This window comes from Dreissena polymorpha, chromosome 16 (genome assembly GCF_020536995.1).
Source record: "Dreissena polymorpha isolate Duluth1 chromosome 16, UMN_Dpol_1.0, whole genome shotgun sequence".
NCBI lineage: Eukaryota > Metazoa > Mollusca > Bivalvia > Myida > Dreissenidae > Dreissena > Dreissena polymorpha.
In genome coordinates this window covers 30,257,598-30,280,195 of record NC_068370.1, presented here as the reverse complement: position 1 = coordinate 30,280,195, position 22,598 = coordinate 30,257,598, and the positions used below count along the sequence as shown (strand labels likewise).

General features: G+C 34.7%; 1 protein-coding gene and 1 long non-coding RNA gene across 7 annotated transcripts in view; one reads left to right on the top strand and one right to left on the bottom strand.

The window, feature by feature from the left end:
• LOC127861442 (telomerase Cajal body protein 1-like) overlaps nucleotides 1-22,598 on the bottom strand; it is a 112,597-nt gene that overhangs the window by 35,473 nt on the left and 54,526 nt on the right. The gene's annotated exons all lie outside the window — the stretch shown is intronic.
• Nucleotides 11,328-19,954, top strand: LOC127861460 (uncharacterized). Its single transcript, XR_008040229.1, has 2 exons — nucleotides 11,328-11,562; nucleotides 19,444-19,954. It is a non-coding gene; the product is annotated as an uncharacterized LOC127861460 (long non-coding RNA).

Here is a 22,598-nt window from a genome sequence, read left to right as displayed (position 1 = left end):
AGAAGTTCAATTGCCCCTTTTAAAACTACACCTTTAGAACCTAAATGTGTTTGATACTGAATCACAAGGTTAAGCATATCTGAATTAAGAACTTCATCCGCTAAATGATTCCGCATTTTTTATTGTGTGGACGGAAAAAAATGTTCATTGGATAATTTTCTGTGGATTTGCAATGCATTTCCTTTGTCCCAATGGTAACAATCAATGAACATTTGCCACTGTATAGTGTCACTTGTTGTCAAAGTAAGAAGTCGTGTTGAAGATTTGCATATCCCACTTTTAAGCAGATTATTTCTTATTTTTTTGATGACATGAGAACTGTCCATTATGAAAATCATGCTGGAAAATGAACAAGGGCTTAAAGCAACAAAATTTGAATTGAGGTTATTTATGTGCATAAATGTGCGGTTGCACTGGGCCCCATCCATGCATGTGTACAAGACGTTAGAGTCGAACATTCTTAACAGATCCACTGCCTCCCAGAATAAGGGGTATAGCTCAGGTGCCTCAATTCCCCCTGACACAAAATGTGCAACAGGAAATCTGAACCCTGTTACACCTAGAAAGACAAGCTGTAAAGCATTGGACCCCAAACTCTTCTCATTTTTTTCCTTTCCTCAATGTGTTTGATATATTTCCTTCTTCCCCAAGATCCACTAGACCAATTAACTCAATGACATCCCCATTTTTACAAAGTTGTACATCAGATTGAATTGACATTTCGTCAAATATCAGACCACCATAGAACCCTTCTGGAGGAAGTTCTTGCCTGGTGGCCTCTTCAAGCATCCATGTAAATATGTTTCTGTCAAAACCCACATTCTGTTTTACAATATTTTTGTAATGGATAAGTGTAGAATTTGATGGAAGTAATAGGTAACCACTTTGCCTAAAAGATTCATAAGAATGTGGACTTCTGCAGTACCATTGGAGGCAAATGGATATCATTTATTCAGTCCACCTCCTGCCTCTTGGGTCTTTATCTACATTTGACGCCTTACTTAGAAATAGTTTAACCATTTGTCCAGTTGCACCTGGTATTATTTTTTTTAATTTGTCAACTATCTCATCACCTTCTGAGTAAATGTCAGATTTCGTTTGATATTCCATTGTTGGTACATTTTGTAATGAAGCAGTTTTAGTCATTCTTTGGCACTTAATGCATGTTTTTGTCTTACAATTTAAGGGAGTAACCCTATTACATAGAACAGATCTCAAAATTCTGGATGATGCTTCAGTGCCAGAAGCCAGATTTTTAAGGATGTGGAAACGGGTCATTATTGTTTTATTGTTGATAATGACACCTTCACATAATCTGATTAAGCTCACAATCTTCAGGACAGTACCAATGCCTTTGCTGTTTTTTGTAAACCTGTTCGATATAGAAAGGTTGCCTTACTCAATTACCTTACCAGATATTTCCAAAGACCATAAACCATTTTCCAAAAATGTTATCTCTTTGAAAATGTTATTCCCATTACTTCTAATATTGGCATCAATGGAGCATTTAAGATAGCTTGAGGTACATTCCACAATTGCAACATCATGGGGGTAAACACTTCACTAGGTCAGACATGTTGCATGCTTCTTCTTGTAATGTTTGTAAAGCAAGCAATTTGACGCCTTTGTACTGGGTAACTCTACTGTTCAAGTTTGTTTGAAGTGTCTTTTTTTCTGTTGATGGAAATTTGTTTGTAAACTATTCAATTAGCATTCGTTTTGTAACAGGAACATAATTTTCATCCAATTCCGACTGGTAGGCCGAGTATAACTTATCTACTTGTATGCAGCTATTTTAATCTGCTTCTAACCGTTGGACCAGCCTGTGTTAAATAAATATAATGCGTAAAGTATATGTGTTATTGTAACAGGGCTTTCAATTACTTTTGAAATTTGGAAGTCTTAACTTCATTGTCTCTGAATTTGGATTTTTTCTTACAAAATTTTGGTGTATAAGGTGACATTAATATGTTCATAACACTTTTCCATAGCTTTATGTAATCAATTATTATGTTCATTTATATATTTTTGAACATATTGCTAATTTGAATTATAATCAGTGATTGCACTTAATACCTCATTTATTGGATTTCAAAAATTTTGAAACTTCAAACTTTTGTTCATGAAAGCCCTGGTATTGGATACAAAATAGATGAAATGAACTAAATAATCAAATTTCTTATGTCACCCACTATAGTAGTGGGGGACATATTGTTTTTGCCCTGTCTGTTGGTTGGTTAGTCTGTTGGTCTGTTGGTTGGTCTGTTTGCGCCACCTTTAACATTTTGCAATAACTTTTGCTATATTGAATATAGCAACTTGAATGCCCTCTAAGAACGGCATATTAGTAACTCCTTAAAATATGCAGGCCAAGGTTATATTTGTACTAGTGTGTCAGTATTGGTTTACAATTATAACATTAAATTTTAACTCTTTTCCACTTATATAAGTATTTGTATGCATTTGTATTTCCTATCAACGTTAAATTTAATTAAAGACCTTTCTTACTAGATAAGTTTTAAAGGCTTCATTTCAAACCCTTAGATACTGATGAGCAGCAAACAGCATAAAACTTGAACAGACTGCGAGTTACTCGCAGACCATTCTGGTTTATGCTGTTTGCTCGTAGCCATTTTTACTTAGCTACTATGTGGGAAAGGGTAAAAACAGTATACTTGTATATAGCTCAGGTGCCTCAATTCCCCCTGACACAAAATGTGCAACAGGAAATCTGAACCCTGTTACACCTAGAAAGACAAGCTGTAAAGCATTGGACCCCAAACTCTTCTCATTTTTTTCCTTTCCTCAATGTGTTTGATATATTTCCTTCTTCCCCAAGATCCACTAGACCAATTAACTCAATGACATCCCCATTTTTACAAAGTTGTACATCAGATTGAATTGACATTTCGTCAAATATCAGACCACCATAGAACCCTTCTGGAGGAAGTTCTTGCCTGGTGGCCTCTTCAAGCATCCATGTAAATATGTTTCTGTCAAAACCCACATTCTGTTTTACAATATTTTTGTAATGGATAAGTGTAGAATTTGATGGAAGTAATAGGTAACCACTTTGCCTAAAAGATTCATAAGAATGTGGACTTCTGCAGTACCATTGGAGGCAAATGGATATCATTTATTCAGTCCACCTCCTGCCTCTTGGGTCTTTATCTACATTTGACGCCTTACTTAGAAATAGTTGAACCATTTGTCCAGTTGCACCTGGTATTATTTTTTTTAATTTGTCAACTATCTCATCACCTTCTGAGTAAATGTCAGATTTCGTTTGATATTCCATTGTTGGTACATTTTGTAATGAAGCAGTTTTAGTCATTCTTTGGCACTTAATGCATGTTTTTGTCTTACAATTTAAGGGAGTAACCCTATTACATAGAACAGATCTCAAAATTCTGGATGATGCTTCAGTGCCAGAAGCCAGATTTTTAAGGATGTGGAAACGGGTCATTATTGTTTTATTGTTGATAATGACACCTTCACATAATCTGATTAAGCTCACAATCTTCAGGACAGTACCAATGCCTTTGCTGTTTTTTGTGAACCTGTTCGATATAGAAAGGTTGCCTTACTCAATTACCTTACCAGATATTTCCAAAGACCATAAACCATTTTCCAAAAATGTTATCTCTTTGAAAATGTTATTCCCATTACTTCTAATATTGGCATCAATGGAGCATTTAAGATAGCTTGAGGTACATTCCACAATTGCAACATCATGGGGGTAAACACTTCACTAGGTCAGACATGTTGCATGCTTCTTCTTGTAATGTTTGTAAAGCAAGCAATTTGACGCCTTTGTACTGGGTAACTCTACTGTTCAAGTTTGTTTGAAGTGTCTTTTTTTCTGTTGATGGAAATTTGTTTGTAAACTATTCAATTAGCATTCGTTTTGTAACAGGAACATAATTTTCATCCAATTCCGACTGGTAGGCCGAGTATAACTTATCTACTTGTATGCAGCTATTTTAATCTGCTTCTAACCGTTGGACCAGCCTGTGTTAAATAAATATAATGCGTAAAGTATATGTGTTATTGTAACAGGGCTTTCAATTACTTTTGAAATTTGGAAGTCTTAACTTCATTGTCTCTGAATTTGGATTTTTTCTTACAAAATTTTGGTGTATAAGGTGACATTAATATGTTCATAACACTTTTCCATAGCTTTATGTAATCAATTATTATGTTCATTTATATATTTTTGAACATATTGCTAATTTGAATTATAATCAGTGATTGCACTTAATACCTCATTTATTGGATTTCAAAAATTTTGAAACTTCAAACTTTTGTTCATGAAAGCCCTGGTATTGGATACAAAATAGATGAAATGAACTAAATAATCAAATTTTTTATGTCCCCCACTATAGTAGTGGGGGACATATTGTTTTTGCCCTGTCTGTTGGTTGGTTAGTCTGTTGGTCTGTTGGTTGGTCTGTTTGCGCCACCTTTAACATTTTGCAATAACTTTTGCTATATTGAATATAGCAACTTGATATATGGCATGCATGTGTATCTCATGGAGCTGCACGTTTTGAGTGGTGAAAGGTCAAGGTCAAGGTCATCCTTCAAGCTCAGAGGTCAAATATATGTGGTCAAAATCGCTCATTTTATGAATACTTTTGCAATATTAAAGATAGCAACTTGATATTTGGCATGCATGTGTATCTCATAAAGCTGCACATTTTGAGTGGTGAAAGGTTAAGGTCAAGGTCATCCTTCAAGGTCAGAGGTCAAATATATGTGGCCCACATCGCTTATTTTATGAATACTTTTGCAATATTGAAGATAGCAACTTTATATTTGGCATGCATGTGTATCTCATGGAGCTGCACATTTTGAATGGTGAAAAGTCAAGGTCATCCTTCACAAGGTCAAGGTCATCCTTCAAGGTCAAACGTCATATAGGGGGACATTGTGTTTCACAAACGCATCTTGTTTGAATATGAAGTATTAACAAAACATTTTATAGAGTAATTGCTTAATAAAATAAATATCATTCATTTCAATCCATAATTTAAAGCATTTCATAAGGTGAATATTTCAAATAAGACAGTAATTCTGATAATGTGTGTAATAAAGTACAAAGCAAACAGTTTCAAAATATTAAAATGAACAAAAAGGGTAACATAAATTTAGTCTAAATCACTGACTTACAATGTATATCACTGCGCACTTAATTAAGTAAATTACAATTTGGTTATTAACCAACTCTTAAAGGGGCCTTTTCACAGATGTTTGCATGTATTGAATTTTGTCATAAAAGCTTAATTTTGATACATGTAAACATGGGATCAAGTAAAAAATCAAGAATACAATTTAAAAAAGAAGAAAAAAGTTAACCTCAACAGGGCTCAAACCACTGACCCCTGGAGTTCTGGAGTAAAAGCCTTCACACTTAGATCACTCAGCCAGCCGTGCTCTTACCATGATGGTTGTATTGAATTCTTTATATAAGCAATCCTCGTAGTTTCACAAAATATAACAACAACAACAGAACTCTACAAATTATTCAATCGTTTCATGCTGCAACGCTTTATAATTTTCACGTTTTAATGTCCCCCACTATAGTAGTGGGGAACATATTGTTTTTGCCCTGTCTGTTGGTTGGTCTGTTGGTTGGTTGGTCTGTTGGTTGGTTTGCGCCAAATTTAACATTTTGCAATAACATTTGATACATTGAAGATAGCAACTTCATATTTGGCATGCATGTATATGTCATGAAGCTTCACATTTTGAGTGGTGAAAGGTCAAAGTCAAGGTCATCCTTCAAGGTCAGAAGTCAAATATATGTGGCCCAAATCGTTTTTTTTATGAATACTTTTGCAATATTGAAGATAGCAACTTGATATTTGGCATGCATGTGTATCTCATGGAGCTGCACATTTTGAGTGGTGAAAGGTACAGGTCATCCTTCAAGGTCAGAAGTCAAATATATGTGGCCCAAATCGCTTATTTTATGAATACTTTTGCAATATTGAAGATAGCAACTTGATATTTGGCATGCATGTGTATCTCATAGAGCTGCACATTTTGAGTGGTGAAAGGTCAATGTCATCCTTCAAGGTCAAAGGTCATATATATGGGGACATAGTGTTTCACAAACACATCTCTTGTTTTAATTTTGTAAATTTACCAAAATGTGAAAAGGCCCCTTTAAAAGTGTAATGTGTTACTTTTGGGGTTATACTAAGTTGCTTCAATTCTCAGTTCAGAAACACACAAGAGCCAAACCCACAAGGGATATATACATTGCAAGACATGCAGCTGATACAAGAGAGCATAGACAATGTGGAGATGAATGAAAATGTAACTAGCCAGGAAGAATTTGATAGTGAATTTGATGAACTGATCCTAAAAATAAGTAGTGTTAAAGATGATTTGAATAATAATTTCAATAATAGTAACTAATATAATGAAGGAAAACTATTTAATAGCAAGAGTAATAGCACATCTGACATTACTTTATTGTACAAATATTTTTGTAAGAAATCAGAAGTTGCATTTGAAAAAATAATTGTTTTTGTTAAACAACAATGTTTCATTTTAGCAACAGATAAGGATTCGCCCAAAAAAGGGTATTACCCAAATATTTTTTATTATTATTTTATAAAATAAAAAAGTTGGATATAATTTCAAGTACTCGATGAATTCACTGAGTACTTGTTTCCATATAACACTTTTTACATTAACTTATGGTTTGTAAATGCAGCATACATGAACTATTTAATTAATTTATCACTCTTAAATAAAATAATGAGCAAACTGTGTTTTTGAATTGAGGTATTACACAAATATCCAAACCCAGTTTATCAGTTTATGTGATTAAAAAACATTACATTTTATTACTGTTTAACTGGTAAACTGAAGAAATGGTCATGTTAACACATAGTAAACAGAAAAAAATACATTACACAAAATATACTTCTGTTGTGTACACGCTTAAAACTTCAAAATCTGAAGTTTAAATTTCTTTAATTCAAAAAAACTTAAATGTACACCTAATCACCTCGAATATTACTGACCTAAGTTTCCTAAATTTAACAAACACACACTGCTGTTCACATGATGAACATAAAAATAGATTCCCTGTTTTTAACACTTTCTTCCACTTCATATGGTGTTGAAGTCCAGAACACTGTCGATGTATCGAATACTTACAACCACCACACTGTATCCACTGATTCTGACCTTGAAAATAAGTGTCAGTCTTTTTACAAATCTTACACTTAACCTCATCTTCTCCAGAAGACATAACAGTCGTGTCAGTTGGAGAGGATATTTCAGTATACTCGTTTTCAGAGAAGTCACATTCAAAATCTGGTATATGGATTTTCTTTCTCTTTCTTTCACTTTTTCTTGTTACTACACCACTTGAAGTGATTGACTCATCAGGCAAATCACCAGAAGTGAATTCCTTTGACCACATTCCTGGTGCACTTTGTTGACCTGCTTTGTGTTGTAATTTCTTCGGTGCTGGGCCTTTACCTGTGCTACTTGTTTTCCCTTTTTTGTGTGACTTTTTGACTTTAGTAGCCATTTGGGACTTAACAGCAATACTTCCTTCTTCAGAAATTTCACCTTCAAAAACTGGTGTACATATGTTCTTCTTTCTCGCTCCCTTTTTAGCATATATACCACTAGATGTACTAGGTTCATCATATGAAACACTTACATATTCTTCCTCTGATGAAATTTCTTCCACATGTTGTTCATCTTTTTTGAGTTGTGCCTTCTTAACGGCTGGGGCCTTACCTTTTCTTGAAGTTTTTTTGTCATGAATTCCTGTCTCTGAAACTCGTACTTGCTTCCTGTGGGCCATTTTCTTCTTAATACTAAAACTCTCAAGAATGTCTTTGCGAAACTGATAAACCATAACCATCAGGAAAAGTTCAATTATCAGATTATAAACTTTCTTTGTTACACCATGTTCTAGCTGCTTGTCCTTTACACTGTGTTCTACAGTATTGGCAAAGGATTTGAAAAGTGTATTATTTGACAAATTTTTTTCTTTGATCTTTTCAAACATTTCACTCCCATACTTGTTTAAATTTTCATCAATCAACAATTCTAAGGTTCTTCGAGTAATTTCCAGGAAAAAATGGTACACTTCATCTGATATGTTGGTAAGTAATCTTTGTCCGTATTGCTTGCATGCAATGTCTATGAGTGACTCTGGTTCTTTGGTGATGGACTGAATGTACTGTTCTTCTACCTTCAGACTTTCTAACACATCAACCACCTTCAATGAATCATTGTATTTACTAATTGAGTCACTGTCTAATTTGTACATATTGTTTTTTTTTCTTTTGTTTATGCAGGACTTTAGCTGTGCAGTAACTGCCAATGTATCTTACTCTTGCATGTGATTCATGTGTCACAAATCTACATGTATTATGTTATGTAAGGCACAGTTACCAGTAAACTAATGCATCTGGCTTTGACTTAAACAAATTTAAGAATTTACTGAATTTTCTCTTAGAAGTTCTAATATAGGACCCAAGTCTGTTATCACTGTAGTGTATCAATAGCTTTTATGTAAGGACGGGTCTTTTTCTGATCTCTTCAGGAAAAAGTACATGCACAATTGGGAATTTTGGTATTCTTTTTATTTGTAAACAATTATAACGTATAGTTTGTATTTAAAATACAGTGGATATAACATCTTAGAATGTATGCATTTTAACTGAAAGAAAGAAGTAAACTTTTGTTTATGACATATTATTTATGCTTATTCTTAAGATTGGGATTTTTTTAGCAAATTTTTAAGAATATATCATATGTAAATGTATGTGATACTTTGACAGTGACAGACATGTCACATATTTGTTGTATTAATGGATGGAATTAATTTTGGGTTTGTTATAAAATGTTATTAAATGGTACTTTACCAGTGGCATATGTTAATAGGTATGCTCATATTATTCAATAAAACTTTAAGCCTGTGACCAATAAACAATGAAATGTAACAATGTAACTGATGTTTAGGTAAAATTTTGACCAGTTACACAGTAATATTAAATAATAACAAATATTGTATTTGATTGCATGCAAATGTACAAATTTACTCACCTATTTAGAGTTAATCCTTGAGATTTATGAATGGTCATCGAAAAGCTCAGATTAACTGGAAACTGAGTGCGTACAGCAACTTCTGCATTTTTCGATGGACTGAAAACTAAATATTAAGTAACTTAGTTGTTAAGCTATTTTCAAGGTGAAAATTCATATTGTATCTTATCTTTGATCTAAACTTTCTTCTTTCATAACTTTAAATTAAACTGTTTAAGACATAATCAACCATGTATTCTAGATTGATAAGCAATGTACACAATAGTCATGTATTATATTATTGTTTATATATAAGCAAACAAAAAATAAATTACCTGCAAATCTGTGTTTTTCTAACTGTAATTTGGTTTGCAGAAATGTAAAATCTATCACTGGTCCCATGTCTGTGATGCTATGCACATGTCCTTGAAGTCCATTTACAAGTTTATCTGATATATTTTTCAACAGCATGACTGGTGAGCCAATTTTAAGCCACAGTATTTTTGGTGCAATCATTTTTTTCTAAAAAATGTCTGTCCCCGTCATCGTGTGACTTGAACTCGTACAGTTCTCCAGGGTATTCAAGTATACAATCACGGTTGTGTTGATCAACCTTTTCATTACGAGAAAACAGCTTTACACAGTCACTTGCCTCTGTCAATGGTCTCTCTAGGGTTTTAATGAAATTGATACTATCAATTGACATTTCACCATCAGCAGCTTCTTTAATAGCCTTGATAAGATGTGGTTTGCTTTGTCTTACTTCTTCTCTAAGGATTATCCTGTGGGGTATCACTTTTGTTAATAATTCTGATTGAAAACAAAATTCACCTTCTTCAGCATACAAGGGATTTGGAACAGGGGGGAGTTGTTTAAAATCCCCACTTAATACTAGTTGAATTCCACCAAACAACTTATCCGGGTTTCTAATTTGGGAAACTTGGTCTAATGACTCGAAGAACTTCTTGCTCAACATTGAGCATTCGTCAATTATAAGGGCATCTGTTGTTTTCAGTCTGTCTCTTACAATTGCGAATTCAGCATAATGTTCTACTACGCTCTTGACTTCACCCGTGTTGTAGCGACCGTCGCCTATTCCCGACCATTTGTGAATGGTCATCGCATTTGCATAGAGAGCAGATGCTATTCCAGTGGTGGCTGTTATTGCTACATTTTTGTTATTCTTGTTTAATGATTTTTCTATATGTTTAATTAAGTGCGTTTTACCAGTGCCTGCTGAGCCAAGTATTAAAACATTGTGACCGTTTGTTACCTTGTTTAACGCATCGATTTGTTCACCATTTAAATCCATTATGTAATTAAAATCAGTATAAACAAACTGCGTAGTGTACAAATTTGACATACCGCGGGAAACTTCGGTTCCCACGTTTACTAATGAGATCGTGTATAAGCAGGGAACCAAGACACACCTTTGCTTTGGACCAATGAAATCGCCCGTAACAAAACTCCGCACGCACACCGTTTGTTTGAAAATATGGGTCACTTGAAATATATGTAAACAAAGGTTTCAAACGGCGCTAGACAGTTAGTTTTGATGCATAATGAAACGAATCACTGTCAACTGGGTCATGCGAGTTGTGTATCGTGTTATTTCTTAAATGTTGACCCAGCGTTTGTAAAAATACTGCAATACATATACATTTCCAGAAAGGAAATTCATTTCTGCGTTGAATAAGACCAAGATCGTGAAAATCGCTGCACAATTGATGAAGATATGGCTGTTCAAAGCGAGGTACCCCGTTTTGGGGTAATTTTGAGTTGCATACCTTGTTATATATATATTTGATAGTGATTTTTTTTTCATAAAAGTTTAATTTTCGTTATAATATGATTATTTATCATTCAAAATTATGTTTTCACTAAGTAATATCATAGCCACACGCTAACCACCTGTGTGTCAGTGCAGACTTCATTTTGTAATTGTAGCACCTTGAATCTTACTTTTCTGTAATGAAGTATGAAAAACATGAAATCATAATAGACTTTTTTGTTCTCAAACAATTATTATAAGTTATATAAAGTATGAATAATATCAAGAAGGAACATTATAATTGTCATGCAAAACTGTTCAGTGCTCGATGTTCAACTGATAACTAACTTGACTTGCCAGGCAAGTACTTTGAAAATCTACTTGCCCGGAACTGCTTGACCAGACCACAGGGGGAAGTTGCGCAAAAAAATATTATTTTTTTTTTATAATAAATATAGACTATATATATTATTTACATTTTTGTTGCGCAACTTCCCCCTGTGGACCAGACGACTAGGTTTTTAAATAACTTGCCGGCACCCAAACGTAATAGGACAACCATTCATGTTGAGCCCTGCTGAAGTTGAGAAATATATAGTTCAGATAAAAAAACTTTAAAGAAAGCCATATATTGTTCGTTGATCATTGGCATATATCAGACGGTGTAATCACGTGATAGACAAGATGGCGACGTCCATGCCGAGGCAGGTGTTTAACGTCGCTTGGTACCCTTTATTACTTGTATTATTATTTGTTATTCCGCTCACTTTCCAGCCATATTAGGAAGAAAGTTACTGGCTTTTATTTCATAGTAATATTCGCTCTATATCTCGACTTTACTTGATGCAAAATTTCTAAGCGGATGACCTAATTAGGGTAGTTGCAATAATCCAACTCCCAGCTATTGACTCTCATAATGGTACGGAATGGCACTTTTAAACACATTATTGGACAACAACAATCATATGTCGTGAAGAACAACTGTTTTAGTTGTGTATGCAATATTTTGTTTGCAAATAACAATACCGATGTGCATGTAAACGATGAAAACAAAAACACCACTACTACCAAATACATAAATGATGAATCAAACGACATAAGTATCTACCTGATTTACATTGAATGTTTAGTCAATTGTTTTGATAATTATACTGAAAGCCAAACAGCTCACTTTCCAGCCATATTAGGAAGAAAGTTACTGGCTTTTATTTCATAGTAATATTCGCTCTATATCTCGACTTTACTTGATGCAAAATTTCTAAGCGGATGGCCTAATTAGGGTAGTTGCAATGATCCAACTCCCAGCTATTGACCCTCATAATGGTACGGAATGGCACTTTTTAACACATTATTGGACAACAACAATCATATGTCGTGAAGAACAACTGTTTTAGTTGTGTATGCAATATTTTGTTTGCAAATAACAATACCGATGTGCATGTAAACGATGAAAACAAAAACACCACTACTACCAAATACATAAATGATGAATCAAACGACATAAGTATCTACCTGATTTTCATTGAATGTTTAGTCAATTGTTTTGATAATTATACTGAAAGCCAAACAGCTCACTTTCCAGCCATATTAGGAAGAAAGTTACTGGCTTTTATTTCATAGTACTATTCGCTTTATATCTCCACTTTACTTGATACAAAATTTCTAAGCGGATGACCTAATTAGGGTAGTTGCAATAATCCAACTCCCAGCTATTGATCCTCATGCTATGAGCTGTACGTATGTACTCATAAAAGCTCAGAGCATTCAATAAAACTACTAATTGGGGCTCCACTTAGAAAATTTGCGGGGAGGAAATTCGAGATATAAAGCGAATTCAAATACGAAATAAACATCTTCGTTTGGTTTTTTTTTTGTTGTTGTTATTTCTTTGTAATTAGATACTACCTGCTACTACTAATAATAATAATAACACCTTAATTTAAATTACTTTATGTTCTGAATATGAACATAAAATTTGTGCATAAGCAGGGTTTTATAGTATTGACCGGCCCGGGCGGGTAATACTGGGAAAATCCGGGTTTTACTGGGTTTTACTGGGCAATATTGGGCAATTATGAGTAATAAAGATATTGCAATATTGTATAACTTATACGATAATAATGAGTTTGTACATATTAAAAGAACATATCTATTAACATTTTTTTAACTATTAGTTACATTGTCAACTTCTAATTCATGTGAAAACATATTCATATTTCCTTCTCATTTTCATGATAATGGAAATTCTTTTTTTTTTTGTCTATTTGGATGGGCATTACTTGGGTATCAAAGATATCACACAATTATACAACAGCACAACTTGCATAATGATAAAAAAGATTTAGTACTTAACAGAAAATAACTATTTATTTTAGCAATTATATTCTATTATTTACACTGTTAACTTCTACTTCATGTGGATGCATATTAATAATTGATTTTTTTTCTGCAAGAAAAAAAGTGGAATTCATTTTGTGTTTGTTTTGTATGGATTGGGTGGGTTTTACTGGGTAATAAAGATATTACACGATTATATAACTTATATAATTATTAGTCTCTATAAAAACATATCCATTAATTATTAATAATAAGAAACTAGTTGTTACATTTTAACCAACTACATCATGTGGAAAGTTTGGAATCGTAATAATACTTTCTCATTTTTACATAAATGAAATTCAATTTAATGGTCTTTATGGACAATACCGGGTATAACTTGGTATCTGTATTTTATCTGATTTACATTGTATTAACTCACTTACATTATTTTTCTAAAAATATGATATGTAACAGAATAGTATTTGTGAAGAAAAAGGGAAATCGGTAGAGACATGAGGGATTATACATGTAATATATCGTTTTGTTATCATTCAAATAATTTAGCTGATCTCATGTTGCATTTACACTCATGCCCCAATTTAGTGTTTTAAATTATTGACACATTTTTTTGTCATCATTTATGACACTCACACAGTTTGTACAACTAACAATAACACTGGGCCACTTAGATAAACATTGGACCTATTTGGGCCACATAAGGGCCAGACAAAAGCCCTCTAACTGTGTATTAGGGGCCATAAAAGATACACAGACTAGTGCCAATTAGGGCCCTCCAATAAACTGGGAAAACATGCTTTGATTTCTACAGGAAGTGACAGATTCCTGTTAATTGTGTTTCAATATTAAAAAGCATTTCTTCAATGATCCCTCATTATCAATTCTGACTTTGAAGTTTAATGACTGTTATTGTCATGCTTTTGTAATCTGCACAAACAGGAAACCTAGAGATTCTATTTGAGGATTTTTTTATAAAATCACAGAAGGAAATAAGGGTAAAACCAAGTGTAAAGCATGTTCATGTGAAGTGAGTGCCAAAGTTAAAAGACTAAAAACTCATCTTCAAAAATGTTCTAAGGCAGTGCAAGTGAGCAAAAGTACAGCTAGTGCTACATCAAGTGAGGTCTGTGTTGCTGACAGTGCAAACCCACCTACTACACTCAAACGCCCAAGCAATGTTGAACAAGCAGTGTTAACACCAAAACGTCTTAAACAGCAATCTTTGAATGAGTTTACCGTTAAAACCAGTGACAGTGTGCATGTATCACTTGATTAACAAATATCTAGGTTCTTCTTTGCCTGCAATGTTCTTTTCAATGTTGCTGAAAGTCCAGTGTTTAAGGACGTGATCACAATGTTGAGGCCAGGATATTACCCGCCCTCGAGGAAAGACATCAGTGGTCCCCTGCTTGAAAAAGTCCACAGCAAGCTGATCAGTACAGTGAAGGAGTACTGCAAGGCAAAGACGTCACCATGATGCAGGATGGATGGTCCGACATCCATAACAGCTCCATCATCGCCACCAGTGTCTACTGTGACGGAGAGGCCTTCTTCATATCAGCTACAGATGCAGGCTCTAATAAGAAGACGGTCTCCTATTGCACAACCTTAGCCAAGGATGCAATAAAGGAAGTGCAGGACGAGTATTATTGCAAGGTTAACTCTGTGGTCACTGACAATGAGAAAGAGATGGAGACCATGAGGAAAACTCTTCATGATGATGACCCAGACTTAACCGTGTATGGCTGCTCTGCTCATTGGCTAAACCTTCTGGGCGAAGATGTCACCCCATCGTCAGTGATGAGCCAAGTGGTTGATATAAACAAGTATTTTGGAAATCATCACAGTCCAGGTGCCCTACTCATTGCTATCGATGGTGCTGTGAAGCCACAGTTACCAGCGGACACCAGATGGAACAGCCAAATAACAGCTCTAGACACCTACATCCGAAATCGCCCTTACATGATGCTGCTGGCTCAGCATGATGACGCCATAGAACCACGCATCGTCAACCTCATACAGAACGTGGGCCTCTACAATAAAGTGAAACACCTGAAGAAGCAGCTGTCGTCCATAGCGGACGCTTTAAACATGGTACAGTCAGACTCATGTATGCTGGCCGACTCATGTGAGTTGTGGCTGGACCTTCTGGCCAACGAAGACCTTCGGCCTCATCACAAGCGTGTTTCCCAGAGGTTCAACCAAGCCATGACACCGTCCCACTTCCTGGCAAATGCTGTCCATCCAGTATACAGTGTCAGAAGCTTGCACCATCTCATCACAGAGTAGTTCATGAGTACATCATGGAGTCATGCTCAGAGGCCCTTCCAGGCCTGCTAAATTTCACGTCCAATGCTGTTGAAATTCCTTGTGCTCTGAGCAATAACAATGTGATAACTAAAGTGCAACCAAAAGTGTGGTGGTCCTGTTTAGAGAAGGCTTCAGTGGTTGATTCCAGTTTGTGCAACATCGCAGGAAAAGTTCTTTATATGCCAAGCAGTTCAGCCTCGCTCGAACGTTTCTTCTCAAATTTTGGAACTATACAGACAAATCTCAGAAAAAGACTCGGCATTCAGAAAGCAGCGAAGCTTGTTGTCTGTTACCGGATTCTCAGAAGCCCACAGGAGCTAGACTGGGGAAATGTGACTGCATGTGTACAAATGATTATGTAACTGATGCAAACAAAACAAATTATGACGAACACACACCAAATATACGAGTCATTGTAAGAATGATGCCAGAGTCTGTTTAAGGAATGTCTATAAATAATGCATATTAATTTATTATTTTCATTGATTATTTATGTTTTGTGTTAATAATATGAAGAGACTATATTTTCACATTGTTAGGTTAAAATCATGATACAAGTCCATTTATCAATTTCAGATTGCTTTATGTTATTTATATCTTTTTTTTCTGAGAAACTGTGACTAGATATTGTAATTAATAAAACAACAGTCACTTTGAAGTCTGCAGTAAAATTTTATATATCATACAGTGACAATGTGTTACTTCTATTTCAATATTATTGCCAACAATTCTACAGCATTTGCTTACTCTTTTTTTTTTACAATAGAGGCTAGCAGAGAAGATAGGATGATAAAAAACAATTACAACTGCATGTTTAATGAAGAGAAAATAGTATTGCCCAGTATTGCCCACTTTCAGAGAATTGCCCGGGGCGGGAAAACCCGAGTTTTCCAGGCGGGTTTTCCCGGGGGCGGGTTTTTGGTGCCAACTCTGATTCTGACAATGGTGGAGTTTCACCGGTAGGGGACCATATTGCATGACAATAGTCTTGTTATTTCTTAGGAATATAATTTATTTGATTATGGAATTATACTTTTGTAGGGAAAACAAAGTTTCGTGTCTATATGTCAGCTACAATCCCCAACATAAGATAGACAATGCAAGCCTCGTTTTTAATGCTGAACAGTCGTCAGAGAGAAAGTGGAGGAAATACTTTGGAGTTATGCTATTAAATACATATGTTGAAGTAATGGCAATGCAATTTCAAATTATCCATTTTCTGAAAATGATAAAGTAACAAACTGTAGACAATTTCTTCAATTCTGCATTAAAAACCTTTTGTTACTGTCTTATGGTACAGTTCATTGTTTTGTTCTATTTTCTATTTTCATATGGTGAACATTTTGTGACAGGTGCAGGTGTAAACAAATAAATATTGAAAAACAAATTAACAAATCCACAAATTAAGCAACATGTTTGGATTTACAGTTCTTGACTTATATTTTTGACAGTTTTTACAAATACACACCCAACTGAAGCTGTATATTTCTCTTCTCATAAGGTTTTGAATAGCTGAATTGATTGACTGTGATCTTATGTCTGTAGCTGGTACCTTAACATTTTCCCACTCAGAAGTAAAGTGAAAATGGCTATGTGCAAACAGCATAAAACCAGAACAGCCTGCGAGTAATTCACAGTCTTTTCAGGTTTTATGCTGTTTGCTGCCCATCAGTATCTTAGGTTTGGAGATTAAGCCTTAAAAACTTGAATCTAGTAAGAAAGGTCTTTAATTAAATACAACCTTCTAAGGGACTACAAATGCGTGAAAATACGTATCGAAGTGGTAAAGGGTTAGTGCAGAGTTTTGTGCCCTACTCTGGGAAAACTGGACTTAATGCATGTGAATAAAGTGTTGTCCCAGGCGGTATGCACAGGTTTATCAAGAGAGACACTTTTGGCCGTGAATGAAGAGACTTCCTGTGAACAAACAAATTCCACAAGAGCAGACACTGCACTCACTAATCTGGGACGACACTTTATGCTGATGCATAAAGCCCAGTTATCTCAAATCGCGGTTCATTTGTTTGCTGTTTTTCAGATCGCAAGCCACCTTTGAGCAGCGCCAAGTTTCATCATCCTAGATTAGACTTTGTTAACTGTTTTCCTAGAGTTTGGCTCATACCTCCCATGCTAAAGCTATTCTAGTTTTAAGCTGATTAAAATTCTCAGAAACAATACGGTTGATACATCTGTCACAAATATAATTATTTATGTTTTGCAGACAATGACGTGTAATATAAAACCAATCATTCCATGCCTTTGGAAATAATTAATTATAAATGTTTTGCAGACACTGATGTTTTAAATACCATTGGTTTCATTCCTAGGGCAATTATTGTCAGGCTGTGGCAAAGAATTTGAACACTTTGTTAAAAAATACATCACTCGTTTTATAATAAATATAAAAATGATGAAAAGCAGAAAACAATCTTACCAAAGACCCTTAAATCATGTTTATGGCATTTCCAGAACAATTTTCAATTAGAACTATGTTAATGATAAAGTAGTTTATCTGGCAATTTCCTCATGTGGAATTTCAAATTTCTGTCTCCTATTTTTCTGGCATCACAGTTGATTACTGCTTTTTGTGTGAATACTGGAGCTGTTTATATATCGAAATGCTATAAAAATTTCTAGAATGATTATATATGTTGTTGTTTTTTCACTTATTTTCATTATCAAAATTGCGGAGTTTCAATTCACATTAACCAGTGTTTTCATGTTTTATAAGATTAATTGATGCAGACTTAAACAGATGAAATTTCTTGTAAAGGTATTATTAGTTTCATAAAAAAGTATTTGAGTACAAAACATGTCATATCATATTCTTAGACTACTTGACTGGTCTGAGTTTGTTATCCTCCGCCTTAGGCGGAGGGATATTGTTTTGGCGTTGTCCGTCCGTCTTTCCGTCCGTCCAGAGCCATATCTGGGAAGTGCTTTGGCGGATTTCATTGAAACTTGGTATCAGTATATATATGGATAAGAGAATGATGCATGCCAAATGGCATTGTACACCATCTGTTAATAGAGTTATGGCCCTTTGTATCTTGAAAAAATGCTTTTTAATATAAGCTTAGAGTTTTAACTCCATTAACACATGAGCCAGAGCCATGAAACTTGCCAAAGTTGTTCTCAATCATCTGGGGGTGCTTCACATTTAACATCCATAATCCAAGGGGCTAAGGTCAAGGTCACACATCGAGGTCAAAGGGCGTTGTCCATCCGTCCAGAAAAATTTTGTGTCCAGAAGCATATTGGCGGGGGAAATCAATTCAACAAATTTGCTAGTTTCACTTTATATCAACTCATGCCAACTGTTCCACGTTCACAGGCAAAGCACAGATCAGTTACATATGTGATTGAAAATAAAGTTTTGACAAGATTGTATGACTTTGTATGTGAAATTTATTCTTTAAGCATAGTTTCTCAAACTGATAGCATGCAGCATTGGAAATAAAAAGGATATGGGCCGTGCTAAGTGATAAGGAGGGTTAAATGCATGTGCATTAAGTTTTGTCCCAGAATAGCCTGTGCAGTCTGCACACGCTTCTAAGCAAAAATCAAGTTTAGACAGAAAGTGTCGTCCCTGATTAGCCTGTGTGGACTGCACTGGTGATAAACATACAATTTAAAAATTATATTATAATCTGGGACCAGCTGGATCGTAAAGAAACTTGTTGTCTCAACATAATGATATAAAACATATGAGCCCCGCTCTAGTGAAAATGGGATTTAATGCCTGTGCAAAACGTGTTGTTCCAGATAAGCCTGTGCAGTCTGCACAGGCTAATCAAGGACAACATTTTCCACATAAACAGGATTTTTCCTAATTAGAAACTAACTTTAAACCAAAAATACAATAAAAGTGGAAAGTGTTGTATCTGATTAGATTGTGAGGACTGCACAGGCTCATCTTGAAAATACTTTTGCATTTAACCAATAAGCTCATTTTTCAGAGATCAGCTGCGTCACTTCCGGTCCAGTCTTCCAGATTTTCCTGGAATGGTCTCCCCTTCCCCGCAGATACCTCTCACGTCTACAATCAATACCGACCGCCTGTCACGCTTCGTGGGTTATGAACGACAATCACGCTTTGTTACCGATGAGCGCTTGTCCGAACAGAAGGAATGGCTGTAGAAGTTTCAACAGGACGCCAGTTTCACGAGGGCTACCGCTTCCGATGCAGGATCTGTGTATATTTGGTAACAGTGGTGATTGTCAGTTTTTGAAAAACCTTTAATTACATTCAAGTATAATTTCTCCACATTTGGGCCTTCATATATTTTCATACCATGGCATTTGGCAGTTTAAGTTACATTTTGTATAGCGAGGGGTGAAAGCGAAACGGCTCTTACTGACATTTTTTCACAAAATGACTTTTTTGTATATTTTGTATCGCAACACCCATGCCCATCATGAATTAAAATATCTTAGTTCAAGGCAATCAAATAAAAAGTAAAATAGAAATTTGTCCTAAAGCTCTAAGTGAAATTAAATATATTTTTTAGTGCGAAAAGGTTCTATGTGCAGTGAAGTGCTACTTAGAGCTCTTTCGCATTCAGGTAGTAAGCGTTAAGAAAAATTATAAATGAAACTTTTATCAATATTTGAGGAATATATTTACAAAAAATAATAAATTTGTATTTTGGAAACCTCCAGAACAGATAATATTTTGTAATTGATGAAAACTAATAACAAATATTGATAGCATTGTTCACTTAGATCTTTTTCGCACTGAATTTGGATATTTACTAATTTTCTTAAATTATTCTTTTCATGTGTAACATTAATAATTAACTTTTTTGACAATTTAATAAGCATTGAAACGCTATTTAACATTCTGTTTTATTTATCCATAATTGTTTAAGCATAATTGCAGAAAAGCTAGTTTAATTTGAAACGAATTTCAAAGCGATGTGAGCCTAAATTTGTTCTGAGCTCTGCCTTATGTCTTAATGTACAATATCTTGTTTTAGAAAACAAGAAGAATAAAACTATTACGATAAAGTGATCATAATTTGAATATTAAGTTGTGTAATTGTTAAATTGCTTATACCTGAAATCTTTGTATACTTCTCTCAGAATTACCTAGTACCTAGTTTATTGTATACAACCTCATAAAGAAAGTTAAACATAACAGTTATGATTTATTAATTTAAAAAACTTGACAGCAATTTGGTTGATATTATGGTATTTAACAACACTGAATTTGTTTCTGAGGTGAGATGTGAATTAGTTGGTCAACTAAATACTTTTCTGGAAAGACATTAATTTTTAGGAAACTCTTAAAATAAACCGTGAATCAGTTGGCTACCATTTTGGTTTGATGAGATTTGGTTTGTAAGTGTGCTTATGGATGTAGATCAGAAAGTTGCCATTCAGGAGTGATGTGATTTGGGTTGAATTTGTGTCAAATGTTGTTAATCAGTTAGTTTCAGTTCTGTTGTGATGTGATTTGCTTAGTACATGTATCTGTGCCAGTGGATGTTAATCAGTTAATGTCCATTCTGGAGTGATGTGATTAACTTGGTATCTGTGTCGGTGATTGCTTATCAGTAAGTTTCCAATTAAGTACTGATGTGATTTGATTACTTTATGTGCCAGTGGATGCCAGTGGTTATTAAGTAGCCATTCTTGAGTGATGTGATTTGCTTGGTATATGTGCCGGTGAATGTACAACAATAAGAAGCCATTCAGGGGTGATGCGATTTGCTTGGTATCTGTGACAGTGAATGTACAACAATAAGAAGCCATTCAGGGCAGATGCCATTTGCTTGGTATATGTGCCGGTGGACGTACAACAATAAGAAGCCATTCAGGGGTGATTCGATTTGCTTGGTATCTGTGCCAGTGAATGTACAACAATAAGAAGCCATTCAGTGGTGATGCGATTTGCTTGGTATCTGTGCCAGTGAATGTACAATAATAAGTAACCATTCAGGGGTAATGCGATTCGCCTGGTATCTGTGCCAGTGAATGCACAACAATAAGAAGCCATTCAGGGGTGATGCGATTTGCTTGGTATCTGTGTCAGTGAATGTACAACAATAAGTAACCATTTATGGGTGATGCGATTTGCTTGGTATCTGTGTCAGTGAATGTACAACAATAAGTAACAATTTATGGGTGATGCGATTTGCTTGGTATCTGTGTCAGTGAATGTACAACAATAAGTAACCATTTATGGGTGATGCGATTTGCTTGTTATCTGTGCCAGTGAATGTACAACAATAAGTAACCATGTATGGGTGATGTGATTTGCTTTGTTTCTGTGTCAGTAGATGATGAACAATAAGTAACGATTTAGGAGTGATGTGATTTGCTATGTGTGCCAGCGGTTGTTCATCAGAGGGTTACAATTTTGTTCAGTTCAAATCAAACAACTAAATGATGTAAATGTATACCAATCATGATAATTTGATTATCATGCCTGATTATCATGCCTAATAATTGCCTGATAACAGTTCAGTTATCCCAGTTGAAAAGCTCCTTCTCAAGTAACTATGTGTTTTACGGTTCATCCGTCGTACATGTACAACACCGTGCTAATACTAGTGTTCAGTTGAAAAAGTTTGATGGTGCAAGTTGTTGTTGTGTGCTTGACTTCTGATTGTGTACTTTCTATAAAAATGTCGCGACATACTGCATTTACTGTAAGTAAAACTAAGAATGCACTTAACTAATAGTTTTGATGTTAAATGAAATATTACATTTCAATATAAAATTGTTAATAACTTTGGTATAAATTTTGTTGTATAATGACATGGCTTAGGCCTACACAATACGCCAAATATCTGTCAAAGCATGAATTAATTTCACAAATAATAATAGAATGTTGCAAAATTAATTGAAAACTACACCTTATATGTAACAAGAAATATCTTTTAAAAAGATATACGGCGTTAATTGTGGTTTGAGTTTGTGAAAGGTAAAGAGTTCAAAAAATGAGACCAAGGATAGCGAATGTCTTTTTCTGTGCAATTCTTGGCTGGATCACACGCAAAACGGGATGTTACGCGGAGTTTTCGCGGCTTATTTTACATAATTACATATTGCTGGTCATAAACCTATAGATACAAAACAGAAAACCAGATGAAGAATGGAAGTGAAA